The following is a 14,053-nucleotide window of genomic DNA, read 5'->3' as shown; positions in this document are numbered from 1 at the left end:
TATTTTGAAAAAGGTATAACCTGAGAAAGGTATAATTCTCCAGTTCTCTGGTGTCAGTCCTAAATGTAAGGAATACTGAATGACTATTGCCAGTGGTTTTGAAATTTTCACCTTTATTGTCCTCAGTATTCTGTACTAATGGACTTGTTTATTTCAGATTGTATGGGGAGCAAGCAAAATAAATGATGGGACCTCAAGATTTGTTAGAAACTCCTGGAATTTTTTAAAAAACTTGAAAGAAACACTTATAGTTTAAAGGGACTTGGGTTTCAGTCTTTCCTCTGAGTGGAGCCCTCCTGTGGAGTCATTGGAATAAGATGTCATCTGTATCTCTTTTTCCTGAGAAAGGAAGGATATCAGTGAATTACACTAACTTAGAATGAGGAGTTAGTGTTAGTCCATGACCAGAAGTTTTGGGATAAAGCCGTGAAGAGGTTACTTAAAGCTGAATACATTGAAACTCAGGTGCATGATAGCACTAGGAAGATGCTATCTAATATTCTAATCTAAAAATTGAAATTATAAGTTACTTAAACCTAACAGGGACTCTGGTTTGAGTGTATGATTGGTGTTTTGGGGACTATAAAAAAAGCTGTTGTTTTCTCTTTTAATTCACAAAGAAGTGTTTAGAACTAATGGAATTACATTTTATTGTGTGTTTAAAGATCTTTGAACTTGTATAATAAGTAAATGGTTTGGTTTTTTTTTAAGATCTTCTGTTTTATCATTAAAACAAAATCTGCAACATTGCATGCTTATTATTCAGCAAGAGACCACTTAAGTAAAAGCAAAACAAATCTGACTGTTATCTGACTTGTCCAGTAAAATCATCAGCTATTAACACAGCAGCATTCACATAAATACATTGTAAACCTGATTTAGACCATATTCCATGTTACTCTAACCCAGCAACTTCTCCACCTTGGCAAAGCAGCCATGTTGACTGACAAGCTTGCACTGAACCTTGACTTTAAGTCGAATTCCTCCTGGATCATGCTTAGTGTCCTGTATGTTGTTCACCAGGCAGGTCAGTTCTTGTTCTAATCACAATAAACTAGGAGAATACTATTGAGAATTCAAAAAGCTCACCCCAGCACATCTTTGTATGAGTTGCTGATGTTATATTAATCTTCAATGGAATGTATATGAACTGTAGAATTCCATCTTCACCAACCACCATCTCTGTTCTTCAACTGAATCAAAGGATCTTGGAAAGGATAGGGATTCTGAGATGATGAGAACCAGCTGACATTTCTGAATATGCCTTCCTCTGCCTCAGGTAATTTCTTCAACTATTTCACCTCATTTCAATTTGATAAATCTTATGAGGATGCTTTTGCCTCAATTTCTTGTAGTTACTTAATTCACCCATGTTTCTTCAGATTCATCTGAGAAAAACACATCCATCTTTTTAAAAGTATCTGTATTGTTGCTGCTACATTTATAGCATTCTAATGTGGTTTAAAAATCAAAGAACAAAGAAAATTGACAGCCCAGGAACAGGCCCTTCAGCCCTCCAAGCCTGTGCCGAATCAAATCCACTGTCTAGACCTATCGCCCAATTCCTAAGGATCTCTATCCCTCTGCTCCCCACCTACTCATTTAAGGTCCAGATGCACCTTAAATGAATCTATCATGCTTGCCTCTACTACCTCTGCTGGCAATACATTCCTGGCACCTACCACCCTCCGTGTAAAGTACTTTCCGCGTGTATCCTCCTTAAACTTTTCTCCTCTCATTGAAAGCTTGACCTCTCATTATTGAACCCCTCACTCTGGGGAAAAAGCTTATCTCTATCTACCCTGTCCTTACCTTTCATGATTTTGTGGACCTCAATCAGGTCCCCCCTCAATCTCCTTTTTTCTAATGAAAACAATCCTAACCTATTCCATCTCTTTTCATAGCTAGCACCTTCCATACAAGGCAACATCCTAGTAAACCTTCTCTGCAACCTCTCCAAAGCGTCCACATCCTTTTGGTAATATGGTGACCAGAACTGCGCACAGTATTCTAAATGTGGCCGAACCAAAGTCTTGTATAATTTTAACGTGAGTAGAGTGGTGCTGGAAAAGCATAGTAGATTAGGCAGCATCCGAGGAGCAGAAAAATCGATGTTTTGGGCAGAAGCCATTCATCAAGAAGACCTTTTGCCCGAAATGTCGATTTTCCTGCTCCTCGGATGCTGCCGGACCTGTTGTGCTTGTCCAGCACCATTCTAATTTTTTTAGATTAGATTACTTACAGTGTGGAAACAGGCCCTTCAGCCCAACAAGTCCACACTGACCCAACGAAGCGCAACCCACCCATTCCCCTACACTTACCCCTTTACCTAACACCCTTTACCTAACACTACGGGCAATTTAGCATGGCCAATTCACCTGGCTTGCACATCTTTGGACTGTGGGAGGAAACCGGAGCACCTGGAGGAAACCCACGCAGACACGGAGAATGTGCAAACTCCACACAGTCAGTCGCCTGAGTCGGGAATTGAACCCAGGTCTCTGGCGCTGTGAGGCAGCCGTGCTAACCACTGTGCCACCCTGCCACCCAATCTTGACTCTGATCTCCAGCATGTGCAGTACTCATTTTTGCCGAGCCAATTTTAACATGACCTGTCAGCTCTTACACTCAATATCCCATTCAATGAAGGCAAGCATACCACACGCCTTCTTGACCACTCTATCCACCTGTGCAGCCACCTTCAGGGTACAATGCACCTAAACTCCCAGATCTCTCTGCTCTTCTTGAGGTCCTCATACAAGCTTCGGTCAAACTTACTGTCATGTTAAACAATGATTATAAATAAAGCAACAAGCTGCCTCTTGTTGTCATCTGTATGGGCTTCAACTTCTCAGCAGAACACAAACACGACTATGGGGATCACAGTGATATTGTAGCCTACCTCAGATGGTTAATAATTTGTATATTTAACGTCATCTGTACACCTTTACTCTAGGTTTGAAGGTATTTTGCAACTCATATTTTTAATTTTTCCCCAGTTCTGATGAAAGATCACCGAACTGAAGGACTAAGTGTCTCTCTCTTTCCAGTGCTGCTGGCAGATCAGCATTTTCTGTTTAGAGTCCGCAATTACAGTTTTTACTTTTGTGTATTTTGGGGATTTATGAGGTGGAACAGCGATATGCTGCAATCTCACGCCTTAACCTGTCTGAATTGGACAGACTCCCAAAGACAGATCCTGCTGCATTGGGAGGACTGCGGCCCATCGAGCGTGGATGGGGAACCCTGCACGCGCTCAGGGGAGGGGGCGGGACCATGGCCGTCCGCTCGCAGGTGCGGGTGGCGGCGGCGGGGTCGCTGCGCATGCGCCCAGCGGCAGGGCTCCTACCTGCGGACACCTGGAGCGGCGCCCACGTGACGTCACCGGGACGGGTCACGTGACCTGGACCCTGGCATTTCCGCCATTTCTCCCGCGGAAGGTGGGAGGAGGCGAGAAGTTTCTGCTGTACTGGAGCCGGCAGGTGAGGAGTGCTGAGTGTCGCCTGGCGGCTACCTTCGTCTGTTTTCACCCTCCAGCCTTTTATCCTGCATCGACTCCTGAGGGTGAGGACGGTGTTTTCTTTATTTTTTTGTCCCCAGACCCCGGAGAGTGTGGGGTGATCATGGATGGCTGGGCCTGGGATGGGGATGGGGATGGGGATGGGGATGGGGATGGGGGTGGGGATGGGGATGGGGGTGGGGGTGGGGGTGGCGAGGGTTGTTGCTTCTCCCTGAGAACTGAGCCGCGCCTTTTATATAGAGCTGGGTTTCCCCACGCCAGGCAACACACTCGATCCGGTTGTAGTTTTATTTATTCATTTCTAGCTTTGGATGAAAGAAAGTGCGAAGTGGTTTGAAATCTCCGTTGAAGTCTCTGTTTGTCTCCGTTGTTCAGCGATGATGGTTATTTTCCTTCGTCTATGTTTTAGGTTTTGCGCCGATCGCTTTAAGTTCTGTAACTAATGATCGATCTAAAAACTTTTTCATTGGTGAGAAACTATTATCAACAACGTCTCAATGTTCCCTGGTACGCGAACAACAAATTTCTCGCAAAGCTCTCTTTCAGAATATATTTGCGATAAGATATGGTGGCTGTGTATATGTCACTTTCATTAACAGCGCAGCTACCCGTATATGCACTTTATTTTGTAAAGGGATGGGTGGGATTCAGATCCACCAGAAAGGAAATGGGTGCTGAGGTAGGCTATGAATAAAAGTAAAAAGCTAGAAATCTGTAAAAATAATATGTTGAAAATACTCGATCAAGCAGTAATTGTGAAGGGAGAGAGGTGGTCAGTTGGTGTTAGCCTTTTGCCAAAGTTGAATAAATTGGGAGAAGGGGGGGGAAAGAAAAAAACAGGTTGAAACACAACTCAAATCTGGAGAAATTAATTGGTGTAAGTGCCAATGATGTGGGGATAAGTCCAGAGGAGATCCTCCTTGAGTTTTCTGCCCCAAAAGGCACATCTAACCCATCTTGTGATTTCACTGAAAGAGGGAAGAACCTTAATCATAGCCAGAATGGGGTTTGAACTCCTTTTCTGTAGGTGCTAATCTGATGCATAACATCCATCTAACTAACTATTCAACCAACCCACACCAGAGGGTGTTTGTGTGGCAGCATTACCCCCTCTACAGTTATGGATAATAATAGTAGAGACTCCAATTTTGTTCCATAAGTTGGATGACTAGGGATGTTTCCACGATTAGTGCTTGCCTTTGTATGTTAGAAGGACTTAAAATTTAAAAATACATCTCTTTGACTGTTACGAGTGTGCTTTTAATTTAAAAAAAATACTTTTCATAAAAATATTTATGTACATAGAATTGAACTGTTGTGACTATGTAGTTGTTACATAGAACAATAAACCCATGTTATTTATTTCTTGTACAAAGACTTTTTGCATACGTGTTAAGGCACGGGGAGGGTCTGACAACTGAACATACCTCCATTGTCCTTTGGCAGAAAGACCGGTGACTGTGCCTTGGCAACAGCTGTCCCAAGCTATGTCTTCCAGCAGGTTGCCCAGGGCTTTGAAATGTGGCAGTCTGCAACACTTGGTTGGGGTCAACCTTCGGGTAAACCAAAGGGCATCTTTCATTGAGTTGGTGGTCCTCCAGGTACAGTTGATGTTTGTCTTGCTGCATCCTGGGAAGCAGACAGTAGAGCACAGAGTGCTGCGTCAAGAAGCTGCTTGGGATGAACCTATTACAAACACACCTTTCTTGGTTGCCCAGACCTGAATGGGATCTCAATCGAGAACTGCTTGGTCAGATATGGGGGCAGTAGCCAAAGACCGATCTTAAAGGAGTTATAACTGGCAAAGAAGCAACCCTTGTGGTGGAAAAGAAAGGAGTAAAAGTTAAGAGATTGTTGAATCCAGAAGGTTCTAAAGGGTAATGTGCTCCTGTTATTCCACTGGTGCTTGTTGGGAGCTCTTTGTAGTCCACATTTGAGGGTGGCAACTGATCACTTAATATATTGTTGGCCCTTTCAGAAATAGTGATTGTTCAGGACTTTGGGCAAGAAATAGTAAACTGATAGACAGGGTTTCATTCTGGATTGACACGAAGTAGATTCTTTTAATGCAAATTGTATTTTTATAAGGTCCTTGATTATTTTAATTTTTTGAGCATATTTGTAGGATCTTTAACCCTTCCTCGGTGTTTCACAGGCTTGATCAGCTCTAATCCTTTTGCAGATGCAGTCGCCAATGTAGAGTTGCAGTGAGGGCGATTCCCAGTGGGTCAGACTTAGAAAAAGAGTTCTGTAGTTTGGGGGTTGTGCTGCAGAGTTAGTGATGGTTATGACATGGGGAGAGCATGTAATTTAAGTATGATGAGAATTTCTAACTTAGAGGGTTGGAGACAGAGTCACACTAAGTCTGCAAAGATGAGTGAGCAGAACTTGATAAAGGATACGGTTGGCAGTCTTTTGGATCAGTTGAACTTCATTGTGTACAATACACAGCTGGTCAAGCCTGCATGTTACAGATGCTTTGGTGAGTGTTTCAGCAGCAGGTGGGTTGAGATAAGACCTTTCGTAACAGACGTAGATTGTTCAGCCCTGGAATCTGCTCTGCCATTCGTTAGGATCCTGGCTGATCCAACATTCTTAACATTCACTTTCCTATGTTCTCCCTGTGACTCTTGATGCTGCTCCTGATCAAGAATCTCTTTCTGAGGGACTCTGCCCCTTCAGCTCTCTGTAGCAAAGTGAGAAAACCCTCTGAGAGGAAATACCTCCTCATCTGTCTTAAGTTGATATTTCTTTAGTCTGTGACAGTACCCTCAGGTCCTAGACACACTCCCATGGGGGGGACATCCTCCCAGTATTAATTCTGTCAAGTCTATTAAGAATCCTATTCATTAAAATAAGATCACCTCTTATTGTTCACAAATCTTGTGAATAGAGTTCTAGCCTGTTTAGTCTTTGCTCATAAGACAATCTGTTGGGATCATGCTGTGAACCTTCTTTGAACTGCCTCCATAAAATTATAGCTTTGCTTAAATAAGGGGACTAAAATGTCTAACAGTACTCCAGGTTTCATCTCAGCAGCACCTTTATATATCTGATTTAGTCCTAGAGAAACAGACCCTTTGGTCCAACCTGTCCATTTCAACCAGATATCCTAACCTTCTCAAGTCCCACTTGCCAGCACATGGCCCATATCCCTCAAACCCTTCCTATTCATATACCAATCCAGATGCCTTTTAAATGCTGCAATTATACCAGCCTCCTCCACTTCCTCTGGCAGCTCATTCCGTACGTGCATCCCTTGGGTCCCTTTTATATCTTGCCCCTCTCACCCTAAACCTATGCTGTTTAATTCTGGAATCTCCCTCTTTCCACCACTCTTCTCCCCATGCCCCCCCAACCCCACCCAAGTAAAAAGACCTGCCCTACCTACTTTATCTATGCCTCTCATGATGTTATAAAGCACTGTCAGGTCACCCCTCAGCCTCTGATGCTCTAAGGAATACCGTCCCAGCCTATTCAGCCTCTCTCTAATGCTCAACCCCTCCAATCATGGCAACATCCTCAGAAATCTTTTCTGAACTCTTTCAAGTTTCACAATAGCCTTCCTCTCGAAGGTAGACTAGTATTGCTCCCTATTCTTAGACTCCAACCCCCTTGAAATAGGGGCCAATATTAATTTAGCCTTCCTTATTATCTGTGTGCAACTTTGTGTGTCATGCCCAAGTGTCACCAAGTCCCTTTGTGTTGTAGTTGTTCTCCATTTAAATAATACTTTGTTCTCCCTTCCAAATTGAAAAAAATCACATTTTCCCATATTATGTTCCACTTGCCAACTTTTTGCCCATTTACTTAACCAATTAATTTCCCTCTTTTAACTTGTCTTTTACTCTATTTGGCTTCAGTACATTTGCTTTCTTTCTCCAAGGCATGAATATATATTGTAAGCAGTTGGTATCCCAGCACTGATCCCTGTGAAAACCCACTGGTTACGTGTCACTAACCTTAAACAAAAAACTTAATTTCCCAGTGGGTTTCCTACCTGTTAGCTGATTTTCTATTGACACCAATATGTTACCTAAAACAATCTGTATTCATAGTTTATGACTTAACTCCGGTAAGGTACCTTGCTTTCTGGAAGTCCAAATTCAACATGTCCACAGGTTCCCCTCTCCTCTCTGGTTTAGACTTCCTCAACAAACTCCTAATAAATTAGTCAAACTTGATTTTCCTTTCATGAATTCATGGTGATTGATTAGATTATGATTTTCCAAATGTGCATCCTTAATTGATTCCAACATTTTTACAACAGTACATGTTAGGTAATCGCCTTTATAGTTACCTGCTTTTTGCCTTCCTTTTTGAAGAAGGCTGTCATATTGGCAGTTTTTCAAATCTGTTGTACTGTTCCTGAATCCAAGGGTTTTTGGAAAATTAGAACAAATGCATCTAATATCAGTATAGCTGCTACTTTTAGGATCTGAGGATGCAAATCCTAAGGGCTTGAATAATAGTACTTTTCTACTGATGGTACTTATACTTTAGTATTAATAGGATGTTCAAAGTATCTCCTCCATAAAGACTGATTCAAAAAAAGCTGTTTAGCTTCTCTTCCATTTCCTTGTTCCATGTAACTATCTCCCCAGATTTATTTTCTGAGGGGCCTTTGCTCACTTTGACTGCTGTCTTCCATTTTAAATATTTTAAAGAAGCTCTTACTATCAGTTTTTAATATTCCTCTTCAGTTTCCTCTCGTAATTTAAAAATAACAGAAAAACTATCTATTTCATTCTCCTTTGCTAAATTCCCATTTTATCCCAGTCTTCAGGGCTGCCATTGACTTTCGTTTCCCTGTTTTCCATTTCTTTCAACTTGTACTCTCCTGAATTTCCTTGGTTTGCCATGGCTGATTCATCCCTGTCTTAGAATCGTTCCACCTTACAGGGATGTATTTTCATTGAGTATCATAGATCACCTCCTTAAATATCTGTTGTTTCTTGCAAACTGTCTTTCCTGTTAATCTGTTTACCCAGTCCAGTTGTTAGCTAACTCTTGCGTTCCCATTGTTTAACTTAAAAATGGATGTTTCAAACCTAGGTTTCTCACACTCGAATTGAATAGCACAATGCTGTGATCCTACTTCCTGGTTATCTTTTATTGTGAGGTCATTTAATAAATGTAAAACTTTACCAGTTACCAGTTCGAAGATAGCCTGTTCTGTGGTTGGCTGTATGACATTTTGCTCTAGGAAACTATCCCTGATTCACCCTAAGTTTGTTGTCATAGCTACCCTTTCCAATTTGATTGACCCAATCAATATGAAAGTTAAAATTACCCATAGTTATTATTACTGATTGCATCCCATGTCATATTAGGATATAAAGTCAAGCTGAGTTTGGGTTTGAATTGTAAGTCAGTCTTGCAATAGAGAGAAGGCAAGGAACAGAACTCTCTTCTGATTGGAGTCATACATGAAGGAAGCAATAAAGGACGTAGTTGTGGTCATGGTTGCAGATTAGGCATCTAAACTCCAGGTCATCAACCTGTTCAGCCATTATAACACACCTCTGGAGCAGGTGGTACTTGAACTTGGTCCTCCTGACTCAGAGGTAGGGGCAATGACATTGGGTCAAACAGCATATCCTAGGGTCAACAATCCTCAGCTGCTGCACCAGTGGTTTTATCTCATCACAAAATCAGAAGTGGGGATTCTCACTCTTCAAGTTCAGCATCATTGTGACTTCTCAGGTAATGCAATCAGTGTCGAAATGCAGCAAGACCCAAACAATACTCAGGTTTAGGATGACAAGTGGCAAGTAATATTTGCACCATACTAGGCCAAATAGTGTTTGTTTCCAACAAGAGAGAAAATTTAACCAAAGCCCTTTGACACTCGGTGACAATGAATCATCTTGCTATTAACATTACAGGCTTTTCCTTGAAGAGAAACTGAACTCAACAAACCGTTATCAATACTCTGGCTGTGATAGCAGGTCAGAAAGTAAGAATCCTGTAGTGAGAGACTTGACTTCTGACTCCCCAAAAGTCTGTAAACATCTGCAAGGTGCAAGTGAGCAGTTTAATGGAATGCTGTGCAATTTCTTGGATAGAGATGTACAGCACAGAAAAAGACCCTACAGTCCAACTTGTCATTGGTAAATCTAATCCCATTTGCCAGTACTTGGCATGTCCCTCTAAACCCTTCCTATTCATATGCCCATCCAGATGCCTTTTAAATGTTGTAGCCGTCCCAGCCTCCACCACTACTTCTGATAACTCATTCCATTTACGCATCAACCTCTGTGTGCAAAAATTGCTGTTAGGCCCCTTTTTAACACTTTTCCCCTCTCTCCTTAAACTTACGTCCTCTAGTTTTGGACCCCTCCACCCCCACCCCACGGAAACTATTCTTGCCTTTTACCATATCCATGCTCTTCACAATTTTAAAAACCACCTATAAGGTTATCCCTCAGCCTCTGACACTCCAGGGAAAATAGCCCCAGCCTATTCAGCCTCTCCCTAACTCAAACCCTTCCAACCTGGCAACATCCTTGTAAATCTTTTCTGAACCCTTTCAAGTTTCACAGCACCCTTCCTATAGGAGAGAGACCAGAGTTGTACACAACATTCCAAAAGTGGCCTAACCAATGTCTGGTACACTCAATATGACCTCTACCTCAATAAAGGCGAAGCACTGAGCAAGAAATATCAAATGCCTCCTTCACTATCCTATCGACCTCTGGCTCCAATTTCAAGGATTTATGAACCTGCATTCCCAAAGTCTCTTAATTCAGCCACACTTCTCAGTACATTACCGTGAAGTGTAGAAGTCTGATTGCAGCATCTCGTATTTAAACTAAATTAAACTGTCTGCCACTCCTTGGCCCATCTGATCAAGATCCCATTGTATTCTGAGTTAACCTTCTTTGCTGATCACTACACCTCCAATTTTGGTGTCATCTGCAAACCTACTAGCTATACCACGTTCCCGTTCAGTTGAAGCAAAACGCTCAGACACAGTATAGTTTTACCTCCTTCATCTTTATTCTGGGCCCTGGAGGGAGAGAGAACGATTGTCCTTGTGCACAGGGACATGAGTTTTCGGTCTTCTTGAACAGCAGATTCTTAGTGAATTATCGAGTCACTTACAAGGTGGAGCATCTAGACAAGGCAACATACATATTGATTGGGTGACCGTTACAATCAGTGAGTGTCAATAGTAAAGATTAAGCCATCTGGCTTTATACAATGAATAACCGGTTTCACATAATGAATGATTTTCGTCTTGTTAACTGACTTTACATACGGAATGCTTTTTCATCTTGTTAACCCACTACTCTTGTCTCCAGTAGGTCATTGCTTATTCAAAGTTCTTATCTGATCTGCTTTGTGCTTAGCTGAACCTTTGTTTCACAAATCTCAGACCTTAACTCTTTCCCTACCTGTTCATACCTTGTATACACTCATTCCCTCTTTATCATTTCATGATAAACCACCAAGTTGGCACTGCTAACTTTCATAAGACTTCGACAGCCAGTGTTTAAGCAAGTTATTGACACAGCATACAATGATTATCACAACAAGAATTACTAGTCCGTTTCTAGGATTCTTCAAACTCTATTTACTATGTGGGAAAAAATTCACCAGTAAAGTTCTTTTAATCTACAGTCCTTAGTGACCACCGCAATCCTTCCAAGCTGAATGGAAACAAGCCAGTCCTCCAAAATCTCCTTCAGTAAAGTCCAACCTGAAAACAAAATTCAGTCTGTCCTTCCACACCACACCACTCCATGGAGAAATCTGAATTCTTGGATAAGGGCAGTTAAATATTTCACAAAACTAACCACACTTCCATCCTTCTAGAGATGGTTCAGATGGAGGATACTCACGCATTTGAGTGTGCAGTACAGCAGCAGGTGAGGTGAACGCAGCATTCTTTGCTTCTGCTCCCACTCTGCTGTTTAAATGTAACAAAGCAAACTGGCTTTTGTGATGTTACATTGATCAGTGAACCTTCATATCCCTTAAATGATTGAAAGACAAGGTAAAGCTCACATGCTTTAATGTCCATAGGAAGGCCACTGACAAAAAGTGTACCGACCTCTTCTTCGCTGTTGTTATCATCTTCACTTTTTGTGCTCATGACTGGGGATCTGATTGGATCAGGTCATGGAGCGGTGGGTGGTGGTCCAAAGATGTGCTTTACCTATGAATGGAGAAACTCTAGAGAAGACGTTAGCAGCTGGAAAGTATCTTTGCATTTCCTCTCTCATTCCTCCTTTGCTAAGGTGGTTCCCAGTGTGAAGACAATCACACGTTTAACTACACTAAGTTGTGTCTGCCATTTCAATCTTCTTTGAATTCTTGAAGTCTATTACTCTGTTCGCTACTTAGACTCAGAGTCATAAAGATGTACAGCATGGAAACAGACCCTTCGGTCCAACCCGTCCATGCCTACCAGATATCCCAACCCAATCTAGTCCTACCTGCCAGCACCTGCCCCATATCCCTCCAAACCTTTCCTATTCATATACTCATCCAAATGCTTGTTAAATGTTGCAATTGTCAAAAACACTTATGACATCAAGTTTTATACAATGCATAAACTTTTAAATTGAACTGCCTAAACAATTCAGCTGATTATAAACAACAATCAATGGTCCTAAACTCAAACCCTCAGATACCCCATTCAGGATATTCAAAGACTATTTTCCTTTCGCAAATTGATACTTGGCTAATATGCAAGCTGTCAGGGAAAGTATCTCAAAAGGCTGGAATAGCAAGAAAACAACCATGTTTCCTGTGCTTCAGCAATTGAAGAGGCAGTTTCAGTTCAGGTTTAAATCTCAAATATTCGTGGGAAACATATATGCTGAATATTTTTAAATGTTCTCCAAATGAAATTTCCCAAATAAAACATTCGGAATTACAGTGGCAACTTTGATAGCAATCAACATTCTTTGAATTTGCAATATGAAGGAGGCCAATGAAGTCTGAACAATAATTGAAAGAATTTAAACAGCTCAGTTTCAAGTTCTAATAATCTCTAGAAAATCTTAGCAAAACATCGAACTCAAAATGCGCTCTTTGTGAAAACTCTGCATTAAAAACACGGCAATACTCTCATCTGGCTAAAGCATGTTTTTTTTAAACAGGCAGTGTAGAATTTCGAACAAATCAGGGGCTTAAGGCACTAAATCAATTTGTTTTAAGGTTACAAGTTTGGTCATTTTTAAAAAGAACATAATATTGTACAATATTAATGTAAAGACAAATTCTGCCCTATTACATAACCCCCAAAACACGTCGAATTGAGATTCTGATTCAAACAAGGCAAAACAGCCACACAAAAGGGCTTTCTGAACCAGCATTTTAACAAACCAAAATGTTTAAATATCAAATACAGTCAGTATCGCACAATTTATGTTGAAGCTGCCTTTTCTGACCCAAGTATTAGTACAAGCCCAATTTCAGCACTTCATGTTTTTTTTTGCATCCTCTCGATGAAACTACACTAATAATAAGAGAAAGCCTTTTAAATGGAGCGCACAGCATCGCGGTCCAAGCCACGAACAAACACTCGCAGAGCCTCACATTTCACCACTAGTGGACTTTAACCCCTTTCTCACTGTATTCCCCAGAGGGGCTTGAACCTCAATTATACACAGGACTTGAACCCCTGTTTGTCAACATGCTTGTGAAACTGTCTCTCGACTGAACTAATTACCATTCAAGGAATCCGTCAGATAGAGCGCGATCTAGCGAGGGGACAGTCTCTGTCACACAAGAATATCAAGAAGGACCAAGGTTTAAAATCATACCTTGTGGGCCTATCTGTATCAAGACACTGATATTCTGGGCAATCGCTAACATTGTCCAACCATAACTATTTGTTTGGATCCTGCCAATTGTGCCAATATTGTCATCCGTTCCCACCTTGGTCGAAGCAAACGCTCAAACACAGTATAGTCTTAGCTCCTTCATCTTTATTTCGTGTCCTGGAGGGAGAGAGAATGATCACCCATATGCTCAGGGACATGAGTTCTCAGTCTTCTATTGAACAGCAGTTTCTTTAATGAATTGTATAATCACATACTGGGAGGAGCATCCAGATAAGGTAACATACATATTGATTGGGTGACTGTTACAATCAGCGAGTGCCAATAGTAGAGATTATGCCATTTGGTGTTATTCAGTGAATAACTGGCTTCACATAATAATTGCTTTTCATCTTGTTAACTGACTTTACATAATGAATGCTTTTTCACCTTATTAACCCACTACCCTTGCTCCAGTACCTCATTGTTTACTGCAAAGTTCTTAACTGATCTGAATCATGCTTAGCTGAACCTTGGTTTCACAAAACTCAAAATTTAACTCTTTCCCTACATGCCCATACCTTATGCACTTTCTCATGTCCACATCAAATCACATTAAATTAAAGGCAAAAAGCAGCGGATCCAGCACCGATCGTTGTGGCGAACCACTGTTTACAGGCCTCCAGGAAGAAAAGCAACCCTCCACAACTACATTCTTTCTTCTACCTTCGAGACCAGTTCTGTATCCAAATAGCTA

The 14,053-nt window shown here is 41.4% G+C and overlaps 1 protein-coding gene across 2 annotated transcripts in view; it reads left to right on the top strand.

The window, feature by feature from the left end:
* The first annotated feature begins 3,401 nt into the window (after positions 1 to 3,401).
* Positions 3,402 to 14,053, top strand: part of marveld2b (MARVEL domain containing 2b) — a 43,672-nt gene continuing 33,020 nt past the window's right edge. Inside the window, exon 1 of one of the 2 annotated variants that reach the window (XM_072582078.1) lies at positions 3,402 to 3,564. The gene's annotated coding sequence lies outside the window, so the exon portion shown is untranslated. The remainder of the gene's footprint in view (positions 3,565 to 14,053) is intronic. The other variant, XM_072582086.1, reaches the window with a different exon arrangement.

This window comes from Chiloscyllium punctatum, chromosome 2 (assembly GCF_047496795.1).
Source record: "Chiloscyllium punctatum isolate Juve2018m chromosome 2, sChiPun1.3, whole genome shotgun sequence".
Taxonomy (NCBI): domain Eukaryota; kingdom Metazoa; phylum Chordata; class Chondrichthyes; order Orectolobiformes; family Hemiscylliidae; genus Chiloscyllium; species Chiloscyllium punctatum.
The sequence above is the reverse complement of the archived record's forward strand: the minus strand, read 5'-3'. Positions and strand labels throughout refer to the sequence as shown.